The sequence below is a fragment of the Panicum hallii genome, chromosome 8, assembly GCF_002211085.1.
Source record: "Panicum hallii strain FIL2 chromosome 8, PHallii_v3.1, whole genome shotgun sequence".
NCBI classification, from domain to species: domain Eukaryota; kingdom Viridiplantae; phylum Streptophyta; class Magnoliopsida; order Poales; family Poaceae; genus Panicum; species Panicum hallii.
The window spans coordinates 7552997-7566057 of NC_038049.1; positions in this window are offsets into that span (position 1 = coordinate 7552997).

Consider the following 13061-nt stretch of genomic DNA (forward strand, 5'->3'; position numbering starts at 1 on the left):
GTAGCTTAGACATAGCTTTATCTATAGCTGATTAAAGTTTCAACCCTAGTGCTATAGTAATTGCTCTACAAAAATAAAACATGTTCTAGGTGTTAGCTGTTTGAAATAATTCTTCTGAATTATTTACTGCATAAAATGTTTTGAACATTTGAGGGTAATTTTGATTTTGTTTGTTCTATTTGTTATAATTGTTGTAGCATCAGATCTTAATCTTAAGACCAGATGCTTATAGTTTATAAACCATATCTATTAGGTTAAATGAAACCAGCCCTAGTTAGTTTATGAATTTAAATATGTTGTTTAGTGTAGTTAACTAGGTTAGTTCATACTTGATAAATGACTGCCCAGTAGAAGAGTGAATGATATGTTTGATGAGTGCACTATGTTTTTGTTGGATTGCAACTTTATCGTGAAGTAGAATAAAAGTTTATGCATCTTCTAAACTGCATCGTTTACATCACATGTAGACTCGACGCTTCTCGCCGACGGAGATTATCAGATCCTCCCGGAACCCGAAGTGGAAATCTCTAAAGACCCCGGGAACATCGTCGGAGATTTAACTGAAGCCCCGAACCTGAGTTCGGAGGAATTTATTAACGTCTCTGACCCCAGACTCGCCAGTAAAGGCAAGCCCCGGTCATAAACCCACTACATTATAACACTGCAATTCATATACATATATATATCTACTTATATTTACTTGTGCATTTAAGTTCCTAGGAGTTATAATGAAACCCTAGTTGCACATTGTTAGGTACCTTTGTATTGAATAGAATCTGAGTCCGACTAGTGCTATGCTAATAGGACCGGTAGAAGTCGAGTGATTTCCTGTCACTCGCGCGATATAGGAATTGGTTGCTTACAATCCTACAATCACTATAAGGATGACGGACGGGGTTACGTGCAGTATCATGGAAAGGAATGATACCCCGTCTGTGTTGATGAAGTTGGTTAAGGTCGCAGTGTGTGGTAGTGGCGGTTAAGCGTTTGAAAGTACTAGCCACATGCTGTGAAATATGGTAAGCGGTAAGCCTAGTAACCAATCGGCCCGGAAAGTGGACTCGTCCCCCACCACTCGACTTTTATTGTTTATTTACACGCACCGACGTGTGGGAGTACGTTCTGCAGAGCAGACGGGAATACGATCATACAGTCACGTTGTAGACGTATGTCCTGCACATTGGATGTGCGTATGGTCCTACAGTCGCTTGTGGTGGCATTGTTCCATGACCTGGAATGAAAGGCAAACGGTTGCTTCGGAATGACCTGTCGGTGTTCCAAGCGTGTGAGTTAGGTTTACCTTGCAAGGGTTGAAATTCGATTCAGGAATCGTCCGTTTCTCACGGAGATTGAGACTGCTTGATCCCTTTGCCACATATAGTAATAAGAGCAACTTAATGATGATGAAAGATGATGTTTGTTGAGAAAGTTCTACCATGTTTGAGTAGCTATAGTTGCTTAATTAGAATGAATAATCAACTAGAACCTGAAAGCTAAAATTTGGAATTAAGGATCAAATCTTTGTTGCTTTTCAGCTGAAATTAAACCCAGAACCATTATAAGCCTTCATAAGTCTAGTTACATGGCTAAGTATACCATGAAACGGGTAAGCCTTGCTGAGTATTAGAGTACTCAGCCTCGCAATATGACTTTATTTCAGGTAATGTCTCTGAAGACCCTACTCTTACCATGCCATGGCCCTATGCTCTTCCCGATGGTTGGTCCGTGAAATGGGACCCGTCCCCGGCGAACACTGATCATACCGAGTGATGTCATGCCAGGGCTTATCATGATGTCCGTACTGGCGACGTGTATAGTTGTCCTATTTTAAATTCCGCTGCCGTGAGCTTGAAACTTTAAACTGGTTTGTAATAATTTCTATCAGTCTGGAACTTATGCTACTTTTGGAAACTCTTGTAATATAAATGCCTGTGATGTAAAATATGATGGCGATTGTATCTCTGGATTCGCCTTCGTGCGAGGTACCTTGTTTGATCCTGCTTTCGGTGGTTTATCGGGACGTTACCCGACAGGCCAAGGGGTTACACCGTTTGAAGTACGATTGGAGCCCTTGAGAGAGGACCTGCGTACTTCAGCCGGTGTAATTCGGGTTGGTTCTACCACAATTCGAAAAATAAGTAGTCGATGCCACGTATCCCGCAGCCCCCGAGCCTGGAATCCAAATCTCTCAGGCTTGGAAAAAGGATCCAATGGTCGTGGCATGCAGTGAAAAAATGTTCCCTTGGGAAATAATTGGTGTGATGGTAGTAATGATAGAAGTTAGATTTTGAATTCGAAAACCCCCTCTTTTCGGGACAATTAACCCTAAAAAATAGTTAATCAAATAATTTATGTAAAAATCCACCAAATAACCCCTCATCTTCTGAATATTCCCTGTGACGACTCTTCAACTTCGGAACAGTAAACCTGTATCCGGCCGCTGGTTATTTAACCCCGCGGTAACTTAGGGTAAAACCCGTGCTTCCAATCTTCAATCCGCCGAGTAATTTCCGAGTCCCCAATCAGATCCGTGCTACACCTTCACCTCCTTTGACAAGCCCCAAGCTAGCCGAATCTCTCCACCCCTTCTGTGCAGCCCCCGAGCGCATGCGAGTAAAGCAACTCATGACAAACAGATCTAAAATGGTGCCCAAGAGATCCAACAAGAAGGATGGGAAGGGGAAGGAATCGCAGCCGCCTTCCGGGGAGTGGACTTACAGTAAGTGCTCCAATAACGACCTCTTGAATCTTGTTTCTGAGGGTTTGCTTCAGGGGAAAGATCTCGTCAACTGGCGCCCTTCTTTTCGTCAATCTCTTCCCATGGAGAATGTAGATGAAATCGTCTCATTCTACCATTTCGCTGAACGGGGTTTGGCCCTCCCCACCTGTTCCTTCTTCCGTGGCCTTCTTTATTTCTACGGGCTTGAGCTCCATCATCTCAACCCGAACTCGATCTGCCACATTGCTATTTTCATCCACTTTTGTGAAGCTTTCCTTGTAATTGAACCCCATTGGGATCTTTTCTGCTATCTCTTCCGTGTAAAACCGCAACCTACCTCCAAAAATCCATCCATTGTAGGCGGCGCGGCATTCAGCTTAGGTAACATGCAGGTGACAAATATCTTTCCTACAAATTCCCCTCCAACATCCCTAGATGGAAAAACTATTGGTTCGACATCGGAAACCATGGCCCCCAACTCCCTGAAAGATTGGGTAAGCCCCCTGTCCTGCGTTCGGAGTGGAACACCGAGCCCTCCAATGGGTACATGGACCAAGTTGATGAGATACTAGCTCTCATAGTAGCCCATAAGGAAATGGGGGTGACCGGCGCATCTGTAATGTTGTCATTTTTCAAACGCCAAATCCAACCCATCCAGCAACGCAATACATTAGGCTTCGAGTACATGGGTGCTGAAGATCCGTCTCGGATGTGCGCAGAGGAATTGACTGATGATGCCGCGCTCATCTGGGTCAAGTGGGCACTGCTGGATGTGAAATTGGTTCCCTACATCCCAGAGCTGTTCTCCGCACAAAATCCTATAGAGCCAGTAAGCTTTCAACTACTTGGAATATTTTCTGTTGTTCTGGAACTTCCGCTAACTGAGAATCCTCTGCAGGGACACATGGTGTTGTATCGGAGTTATCCTCCACAATCCGACGTCCCCCAACCGTACCACCTTCTCCCCAGCACGCAGCTGAAGCGAAAAGGGCTCAATCGTCTGATGATCTGCCCAGCGGCGAGACAACCGAGAGCGAGATCCCCCTGGCGGAGAAGACAGCTGAAGGGAAGGCGAACAAGAATAACTCTCCCGGATCATCCATGGAGTTGGTAGAAGCCTTGCCATCAGTCCCTCGGGGTTGTCGGGTGGTACACAAGCGCAAAGCGAATGTAGTCGAATCCACCAGGTATGGGACCGCCGTCTTGTGGAATTGTCAAGTCTTGTGCTTGTTGGATGCTTACTTTGTCTGTGTTGCAGTCCTTCTTCTTCTCCTCCCGACCAAAGCGCCGAAAGGTGGTTGGGACCGTATTTGCTGGGGATGATGTTCCAACAGGTGGTTCTGCAGAAACTGCTGGGACAGACCCATCGACTACTTCTGTAGGGGTCGTGACCATTGCCGTGGTGGGTACCTCGCGCGGGGCATCTCGTGCCCGCGGCTGGTGTGACCCGCCACCGGTAATGAGTACCGTGGTTGTAAAACCACGGGTACTGAGGCTTCAGAAGCCCACCATGAAGAAATCTTCTCTGTGAGTGCAGCTCCTTCTTCATAATGTATCTTCTACTCTTTCAACTTGTTTGATGATATATCTGATTCTGCTTTGTTAGGACTTCGTCTGCTTTGGGGTTGGATGAGCCAGAGCCTATCTCAACTACTCTAGCCCCCGAGCCGCCAGTCGGACAACCTGAAGCGGAAAGTGCACAACTGCTGCCGCTCTGGAATGAGGATGCGACTCTACCCGACCCACCACCTCCCGAGCCCCAGCAAATCGAATCCAGTGCTGGTGGTGGTGAGCAAGTCGAGGCCACCGATGCCACTCCTGCGGAAGGCACAGGTAAGTGTCTGACCCCCTGCGGCTAACTGCTTAGATCGTAGGCTTCGTTTATTGAACGCATTTCGACTTGCAGATGCCCCGCAGCCATCAACTTAAGAGGCTGCGGGTACTTCTGGTAACTCTGGAACTCTGTTGATGCCTAGGAGAGGACTCGAGAACATTCTCACCAACAATCTGTTGGATGATCCTCTTCTCTGGGTCAACAACATGAGGTATTTCCAGAAGATCTCCAAGGAGATGTACAGGTTTACCCTGGTAAGGCATGACTGCTCTTCTGCCATTATACTTTGTCGAGTTGTTTTGTCTTCTCAGTCTTCCTCCTTATATAGGATGTGGCCACACACTCTCAAGAAAAATCTGAGAAGCTGAAGGCAGTCGAGAGTGGCCTCCGAGAGCTCCAAGCGAAAGATCGACGCATCAAGGAAGAAATCTGAAAGAACATCGATCTTCGCAAAGAGCTCAACAAGCTGAAGCAGGAGCGGACACGAGAAACATGGCTGCTCAAGAACGACATCCGTAATCTTGAGAAGTCCAACTCTGAGCTCCAAGAATAGCTCAAGGAGCAGAAAAAAGTGCATCAAGGCAAGTCCTTTCCTCGCTTGAGTACTTTCTCTAGCAATTGGTCTTGTGTTCTGAAACACTATCTTCACAACAGAGCTTAAGAAACTCTTAGCTTATAAAGAAGAGTTACTTACTGACATGAAGAATATGCTGTATCGTCGTACAGATGACATCGAGAAGCTGCAGAAGGTGATCGCCGATACTGAGAAGCAGTTCATCAATTGCCTTCAGCAGATCAAGACTCTGGGCGAAGAGAAGGAACAGCGCTAGAAAGAGCTGGAGGACCTAAGGGTGGCCGCCTGACAGCTGGTTGAAGTGGTGGATCCACTGGAAGATGGCACAGCAGACGGGCGATCCCTGCTGGAGCGACTTCGTGGAGCTCCGCAGAAAGTCCTCAGCTTTGTCACCGAGGTCTCCACAACATATGTTAGCCATGCCTTAGGTCTTGTAAAGTCATTTTGGCCTAAGGCTTGACTAGAGGTACTCTCACAGGGTGTAGCTATGGACTGCTCTGAAGAGTAGTTCAGCGAGTACCTTCTAGAGACCAGGCCTGTAGCTAAAAAACAGTAGAGAGTATAGAGCAAGATTGAGTTATTGTAAAGACAAGTACTCTTATCGTTGTAATATATCTATCAGTGTTGTCTATACTATCATTGCCTTGTGATTTCTGGATTGCCATCCACATTCATAGGCTAAGTAGTAGACACTACCCCGGGTGCAGTGACTCTGGGAGTAGTCAATATAGCTTCTCAAGTGAGCCCGTCAAACAAGTTAGATTGAATCCGATCAAGCGGATCTAACCTATTCAGAGTACGCGATCCTCATCGCGACGACTATCATGCTCATAGCAAGTAGTCAATACTACCCCGAGTGCAGCCACTCTGGGAGTAGTCGATATAGCTCCTCAAGTGAGCCCATCAAACAAGTTAGATTGAATCCGACCGAGCAGATCTAGCTTGTTTGGAAAAATGCGATCATCATCGCAACGACAATTATGCTCATGGCAAGAAGTCAATTTATATGAAACTTGAATGCGGCTATAGCCTCCAAATTTAATAGAGAATTTACATTCCTGATTCTGTGGCACATGGCCTCCAAATTGAATCGGAAGGAAACTGCCTTGGCGCTCGAAGAACAGCTATCACTACGTGTCTTCTTATGGGTAAAACTTCCGTAGGTTCTGTATGTTCCAGGAATTTGGGACATCTTGGCCCTCGGGGTATTGTAATCGATAAGACCCCGGTCTTGTAATCAGCTTGACGATGAACGGTCCTTCCCATCTCGAATTGAGCTTGTGTAATCCTAACTCGTTTTGGATGCGGCATAGGACCAAATCACCTATACTGAACGACCGTTCTCTGATGTTGAGGTTGTGATATCGTCGGATCCCCTATAGGTATCGTGCTGAATGAATAAGAGCAGTGCAGCGAGCCTCTTTGACAGAGTCTAGCTCTAGCAGCCTTGCTTCATCCGCCTCGCCTTCGTTGTACATTTCAACCCTTGGGGACTTCCATATGATGTCAGCCAGTAAAATTGCTTTGGAGCTGTAGACAAGAAAAAATGGTGTTTGTCGTATGGCTTTGGACGGCTGAGTCCTGAGCCCCCAGATGACATGTGGCAACTCGTATATCCACTTTCCGCCTTTCTTGCTATTTTCATCATAGAGTCTTTTCTTGAGGCCCTCGATTATCATACCGTTCGACCTCTCAACTTGACCATTGGCTCTTGGGTGTGCAACGGAGACGTATTTGACTTTGATGCACGCATTTTCACAGAACTCCTAGAACTAGTTAGCTGTGAAGTTTGATCCCACATCCGTGATGATGGTGTTTGGGAAGCCAAAGCGATGCAGAATGTCGGAGATGAAATCAACGACTCTGTCTGGTGTGAGCTTGGTTATCGGCTTGTATCTACTTGGTAAACTTGTCAATTGCTACCAATGTGTGGGTAAAACCGCCTGGCACCGTTGTAAATGGCCCAATCATATCAAGGCTCCAGCAGGCAAATGGCCAGGATGGCAGTATGGCGATAAGATTGTGGGCTGGGATGTGAGATTACTTGCCAAAGAATTGGCAGTTTTGGCATCTCCGCACCAGATCTTCAGCGTCTGACACTGTGGTAGACCACCAAAAACCAGCTCTGTATGCTTTCCCGACTAGCGTTTTCGAAGTTGCGTGGCTGCCGCATACTCCCTCATGTATCTCCTGCAGTATGTCATAGCCGTCTTCTCCCGTGACGCATTTCATGACTACACCTGATTGTGCGGCACGCCGGTAGAGTTTATTGTCGACTAGGACAAAACCTGCTTCCGCGCATGACACGAGCTGCCGCTGCGCTTTTTGCGTACATCCCCGCTGATAGTCTTTGGTCCTGGATGAAGTCGATGTAAGTTTCTCTCCAGTCCTCCCCAAGCATCATAACCTCCCGATCGGGCTTCTGAGGGTCAGTATTAGTGGTTATCTAAGGTGAGGACTGATGGATGGTTGCTTTAGCTCCTGGATGAAAACTCCCGCTGGGACTTGTGCACGGGTGGATCCTAGCTCGGATAGTATATCTGTGCCAACATTGTGTTCCCGTATCACGTGATGAACCTCCAGTCTGGAAAATTTGTTTTCCAGCTTGCGTACTTCTTGTACGTAGGCGTCCATTATCTTCTTGCTGCAGTCCCACTCTTTGTTGACTTGCTGAATGACCAGAAGTAAATCGTCGTATACAAGTAGTCGCTTGATACCTAGTGATATCGCCAAACGTAGCCCGTGAAGCAAGGCTTCATACTTGGCTTCATTATTGGATACCTCCCAAAGGATCTGGAGGACATACTTCAGTTGTTCGCCTTTCGGGGAGATAAATAGGACTCCAGCACCTCTGCCATCGAGCTTAAGAGATCCATCGAAATACATGGTCCAGTGCTCTAGCTTGTTGACTGGAGTTGGAATTTGGTTCTCTCTCTATTCGGCCATAAAATCGACTAGAGCTTGAGACTTAATTGCAGTGCGTGGCTTGAAGTCGATTGACAGAGCCCCCAGTTCCATTGCCCACTTTGATATACGTCCCGTGGTGTCCTGATTGTGTAGAATATCTGCCAATGAAAAATCCGTAATCATAGTGATCTTGTACTCGTCGAAGTAATGGCGTAGCTTTCTTGATCTAATCAGTATTGCATATAGAAATTTCTGAACTACCGGGTATCGTACTTAGATTCAGAGAGTACCTCACTGACGAAGTACACGAGCCTCTGCACTACAAATGCATGGCCCTTCTCGCTGTGCTCGACGATGGCACTGCTGATGACATGAGTTGTCGCCGCAATATAGAGTAGTAGATTTTCTCCCGGCAGTGGTGCTGTGAGGATTGGGGGTGACTGTAGGTGTTGTTTCAGATCCTGCAGGGCCCGCTCGGCCTCTTCCATCCACTGGAACTTGTCTTGGTGTTTCAGGAGTTTGAAGAAGGTTAGTCCTCTCTCCCCGAGTTGGGAGATGAACCTGTTCAGGGCTGCCATACATCCTGTTAGTTTCTGCACATCCTTGATTGTGGCTGGAGCCTCCATGTCAGTGATGGTCGTGATCTTTTTAGGATTGTCTCCAATTCCCCGGTTGCTGATGATGAACCTGAGTAATTTTCCTGATGGTACTTCGAATACGCACTTTGTTGGGTTGAGCTTCCATCGAAACTTTCGTAAGCTGTTGAACATTTCTTCCAAGTCTGCGATCAGGTCCTCGGGATTCCTGGTCTTGATGACTACATCATCCACATAGGCCTCAACATTCCGATGCAGCTGATCGGTGAAGCACATTTGAATGGCGCGTTGATAGGTTGCACCTGCATTTTTCAACCCGAAAGACATAGTTTTGTAGGCATATATCCCAAACGGGGTGATAAACACGGTCTTTATTTGATCTTCTTCCTTGAGCGCGATCTGGTGGTACCTTGAATAGCAGTCAAGGAAACAGAGAAGTACACAACCCGCCGTCGAGTTGACGACTTGATCGATGCGCGGTAGCCTGAAGTGGTCCTTTGGGCAATGCTTATTGAGGTCGGTGTAGTCAACGCACATTCTCTATTCATTGTTCTTTTACTTTACAAGGACAGGATTAGCTACCCACTCCGGATGGATTACTTCTTTAATGAAGCCAGCGCGAGGAGTTTAGCTATTTCCCTTTTGATTGCCTCTCGTTTGTCTTGAGCTAACCTGCGAAGGCGTTGCTTTTTGGGCACAGCTTGTGCGTGTACATTTAGGCTATGCTCGATCAATTCCTTGGGCACCCCTGGCATATCTGCCAGTTTCCACGCGAATATGTCTCGGTTAGCCAGAAGGAAACTGACGAGCGCGATTTCCAATTTCTCACCTAAGCCTGCACCGATGACAGCGGTCTTAGATGAGTCACCCTCCTGGAGCTGGATCGTCTTGAGGGCCACATCATCGATCGATTGGATGCTCGACTGGCTTGCCTTCCTTGTTGGGATTTCCAACCTAGCTTGGGAGAGTTGTTGCGCGGCCGCGAGTACTTCTCCTAAAGCATCTGGCGCACGTGTAGTCGAAGCATACTGGATGGCCTCCTGGTTGCAGTCATATGACTTCTTCAAGTCACCTTGGAGAGTGAGTACCCCACTTCATCCTGGCATCTTGAGAAGTAGATAAACATAGTGCGGCACTGCCATGAATTTGGCCAGTGCCAGCCTGCCCAGTATGGCATGATATGAAGATTCGAAGTTGGCAACTTCGAATTTGATAAACTCGGTACGGTAGTTCTCCCTCGTGCCGAACGTGACTGGAAGGACCACCAAGCAAAGTGGATGCGCTGCGTTGCCTGGGATAATGCCATAGAAGGGAGACTTGCTTGGGACGAGCATGTCTGTTAAGTCTAAGCCCATCTTTCTAAACGTGCTGGCGAAGATGAGGTTGAGACCGCTTCCGCCATCAATGAGTACTCTAGTGAGCTTGACCTCTGCCACCACCGGGTCCAGGACCAGGGGGAATTTGCTGGGCTCCGAGAAGCTGGTCCACTGATCGTCTCGTGAGAACGAGATGGGGACCTCCAACCATCGGAGTGGTCGTGGTACCACCGGCTCGACGGACATGATTTCTCGGAGTAGTAGTTTCTGTTCCCTCCTGGAACTGAACTCTTCTTCACCTCCGAAGATGATGTTGATGGTTTTTGAGGCATCTTGGAACTTCGCGTTGTGCGATTTGTCCCCTTGGTCATCCTCTTTGGGCTCTTTATCCGTTGACTTGTTCTTCTTGTCATTGCTGGGATTGCTGAATGTCCTCCAGAGGTTGTAGCAATCGGTTGCCGCATGATTAGCACCTGGATGCCATGGGCATTTCTTCTGCAAGAGCTTTTCAAATTGCTCCTGCGTCATTGTCTTCCTGCCTCGCGGAGGACAATCCACAGCCGTGATGAGGTCATCTGTCTTGCGCTTGCAGGATGAACCCGAGTAGTCCCGCTGGCTCTTGTCAGTACGGTTGTCATTTGTGCACCTCGGGTGGTTGTTGTTGCACCTCGGGAACCGTTCACGCATCTTCTCCTCTTGCTCAGACCAATCATGCATCATGTCATGAAGTATCTATAGATGCCTGGGTTGGTGAGGCCATTGTAGAAGCAGTCGATGATGTCCTCTTCCGAGATGTTCGCAATGGTGGCTCATACATCGAAGAAATGGCGTGTGTATGATCGTAGGAGCTTTTTGCGTTCCTGTTTACACTGAGCAAGGTCATGACGAGTACCTGGGTGGGCGATCGCCCCCTGGAAGTTGTCAATGAAGACTTTCTTGAGCCCCTCCCAGGAGTCGATCGAGTTGTTGCTGAGGCTCTCCAGCCATGTGAGCGGTGCAGGGTCCAAAGCCATCGGGAAGTAGACGACCTTGGTGGTGTTGGAGCCTCCTGCGACTTCTATGGCGGTAGAATAACATCGTAGCCATTGCTGAGGAGCTTGTTTGCCATTGTACTTGGTGATCCCAATTGGCTTGAAGCCCTCAGGGTACTTGTAACTATTGAACCGTGCTGTGAACACTAGAAAGTGATCACTACAGTCGGTACCTTCTGGATCGGCTACTTCACGCTCTTTGCGTCTGGAATCAATTATGGATCACGCATCACATCCTTCATTGATTTTCTGGTGCAGGTCTTCAATGGGTAAGTCTTGAGGATTCCGATGGTTGGGATGATTAGGTTGTCGCGAGTTGCCTCCTGGAGGTGGCTGCTGCCTCCCGCCAGTGGCCTGACTTCCACGAGCGTTGTCATTGTTATTGCTTCGTTGATGTCGAGGACGGCCGCTTGCCGTTCGACTGTTAGCCTGGCTGCGGCTTTCGCCCATGTGTTCTTCTCCAATGGCTGACGCTGGGTTTTGTCGATCGAGCTGGATCCATGCTCCCTGCGTGTAGCGAAGTGCTTGGCACAGGTTTGGATTGTTGCTGCGTTCGAGTATGGTGGTTACCCTGGTGATGTTAGCCACAGGGGTTCTGAAGCCCCGCTCGCTCACGACGGCGAATTCGGCATCCAGTTCACGATGCATAGATTGTATGCGCTCGTTGACCCTCCTTCGCCGGGCTGCACGGGCTCTGTTCCTGGCCCTTTGTGCCTCACGCTCGGTGTCGTTTTCGTCGCCGGCATTGGTTGTGGCCTCATCTTCGGATATCATGTCAAGTGTTTCGTTGGGTGAGATGCCATCGTCCTCCCCCTCTTCTGCCATCAACACTTGGTGTGATATGAGTTCGTCAGAGCTCGCTTCGACTAGCTTGGTCGATTCTTCTGCCGTGGTGGCTAATGGCTTGCCCTCCTAAAAAGGCAAGGGCTCGAGGTGTGCCACGAGTCGGTCTTCATCTTTGAGTAGATCGGAGAATTTCATGCCCTTCCAATGCACGAAACGACCTTTTGGGGTGGAGGTGATCATCAGACCATCATCACCAAGGTGACCCGCAGCCCCCCGACATGCCATGGCTTTGGGTTTCCCAATTTGGAGTAAAATGTGACACTCAGGTAATTAGGGTTAAAACATACTAGATTCTAGTATAAAGTGTGTATGTTTGATTTTGTATAGGTGTGCTAAAATTTAAATGCAAAGGGAAAAGGATATTTTAATATATTTTGGAAAATATAGGTCCTTTAGTGCTAAATGGGAGAGCATGGGAGGTAAAAATCAAAACATATGAAGGTTGTTTTGCAAAAGTCAAAAACTTGCTTTTAAATCGCAAATATAGGTGAAACTACACATAGGATGTAAGTGTAGTGTAGTTTTTAAATAGGATTTAATTAAAGTTTAAAACTTTGCCAAGGTTTATGTTAGTTTCAAATCCTTAACTCTTTTGAAATTGAACCTTAAAGCAAAGTTGTAGAACTTATTGAACTCTACACTTTTTCGTTTGGGCACATTTTCATTTGAGCAATGATTTGAAAGTTACCTAGACTTTACAGTGGAGTCCCTGCAGTTTTGAGAAATTGCAGATCGGTCCTCATCTTCTTCCTCCAGCCCCGGCCTCCTCTGTTCCTTGCTGCGCCTGTGACTCCGCCGCCGCCGGCTGCTTTCCCAAGCTCCCTGCAGGCCAGCGCCGCTTTCCTTCACTCCACGCGTCCACTGGCTAGCCCCTCCACCGCCCGCGCCGCCTGTGCTGGCTCCTCCTCGCCCCGCCACATCGAGCCGCCGATGCCGAGTGGCCGCCACGCAAGCCCGAAGGGCACGTCGGCGCCGCCCGTCGATCTGAGCCTGGCCGTGCGTCTGCTCTCTCTTCTACCCCGCGACGCTTCCCTATAAAGCCCAACCCGAGTCTTTCCTTTCCCACTGGTTTTCCCCTTCTTCTTCCTCACACGCGCCAAGCCGAGCACCGAGCCGCTCGCCAGAAATTCCCCGCGGCCGCCCCACCCCGCCCAAATCCCAGCGCCCTAGAGCTTCCTCTTCAACCCTGCTAGCTTCTCGACCCGCTCTGGTCGAGCCTTTCGCTTTCCTCGGTCGGA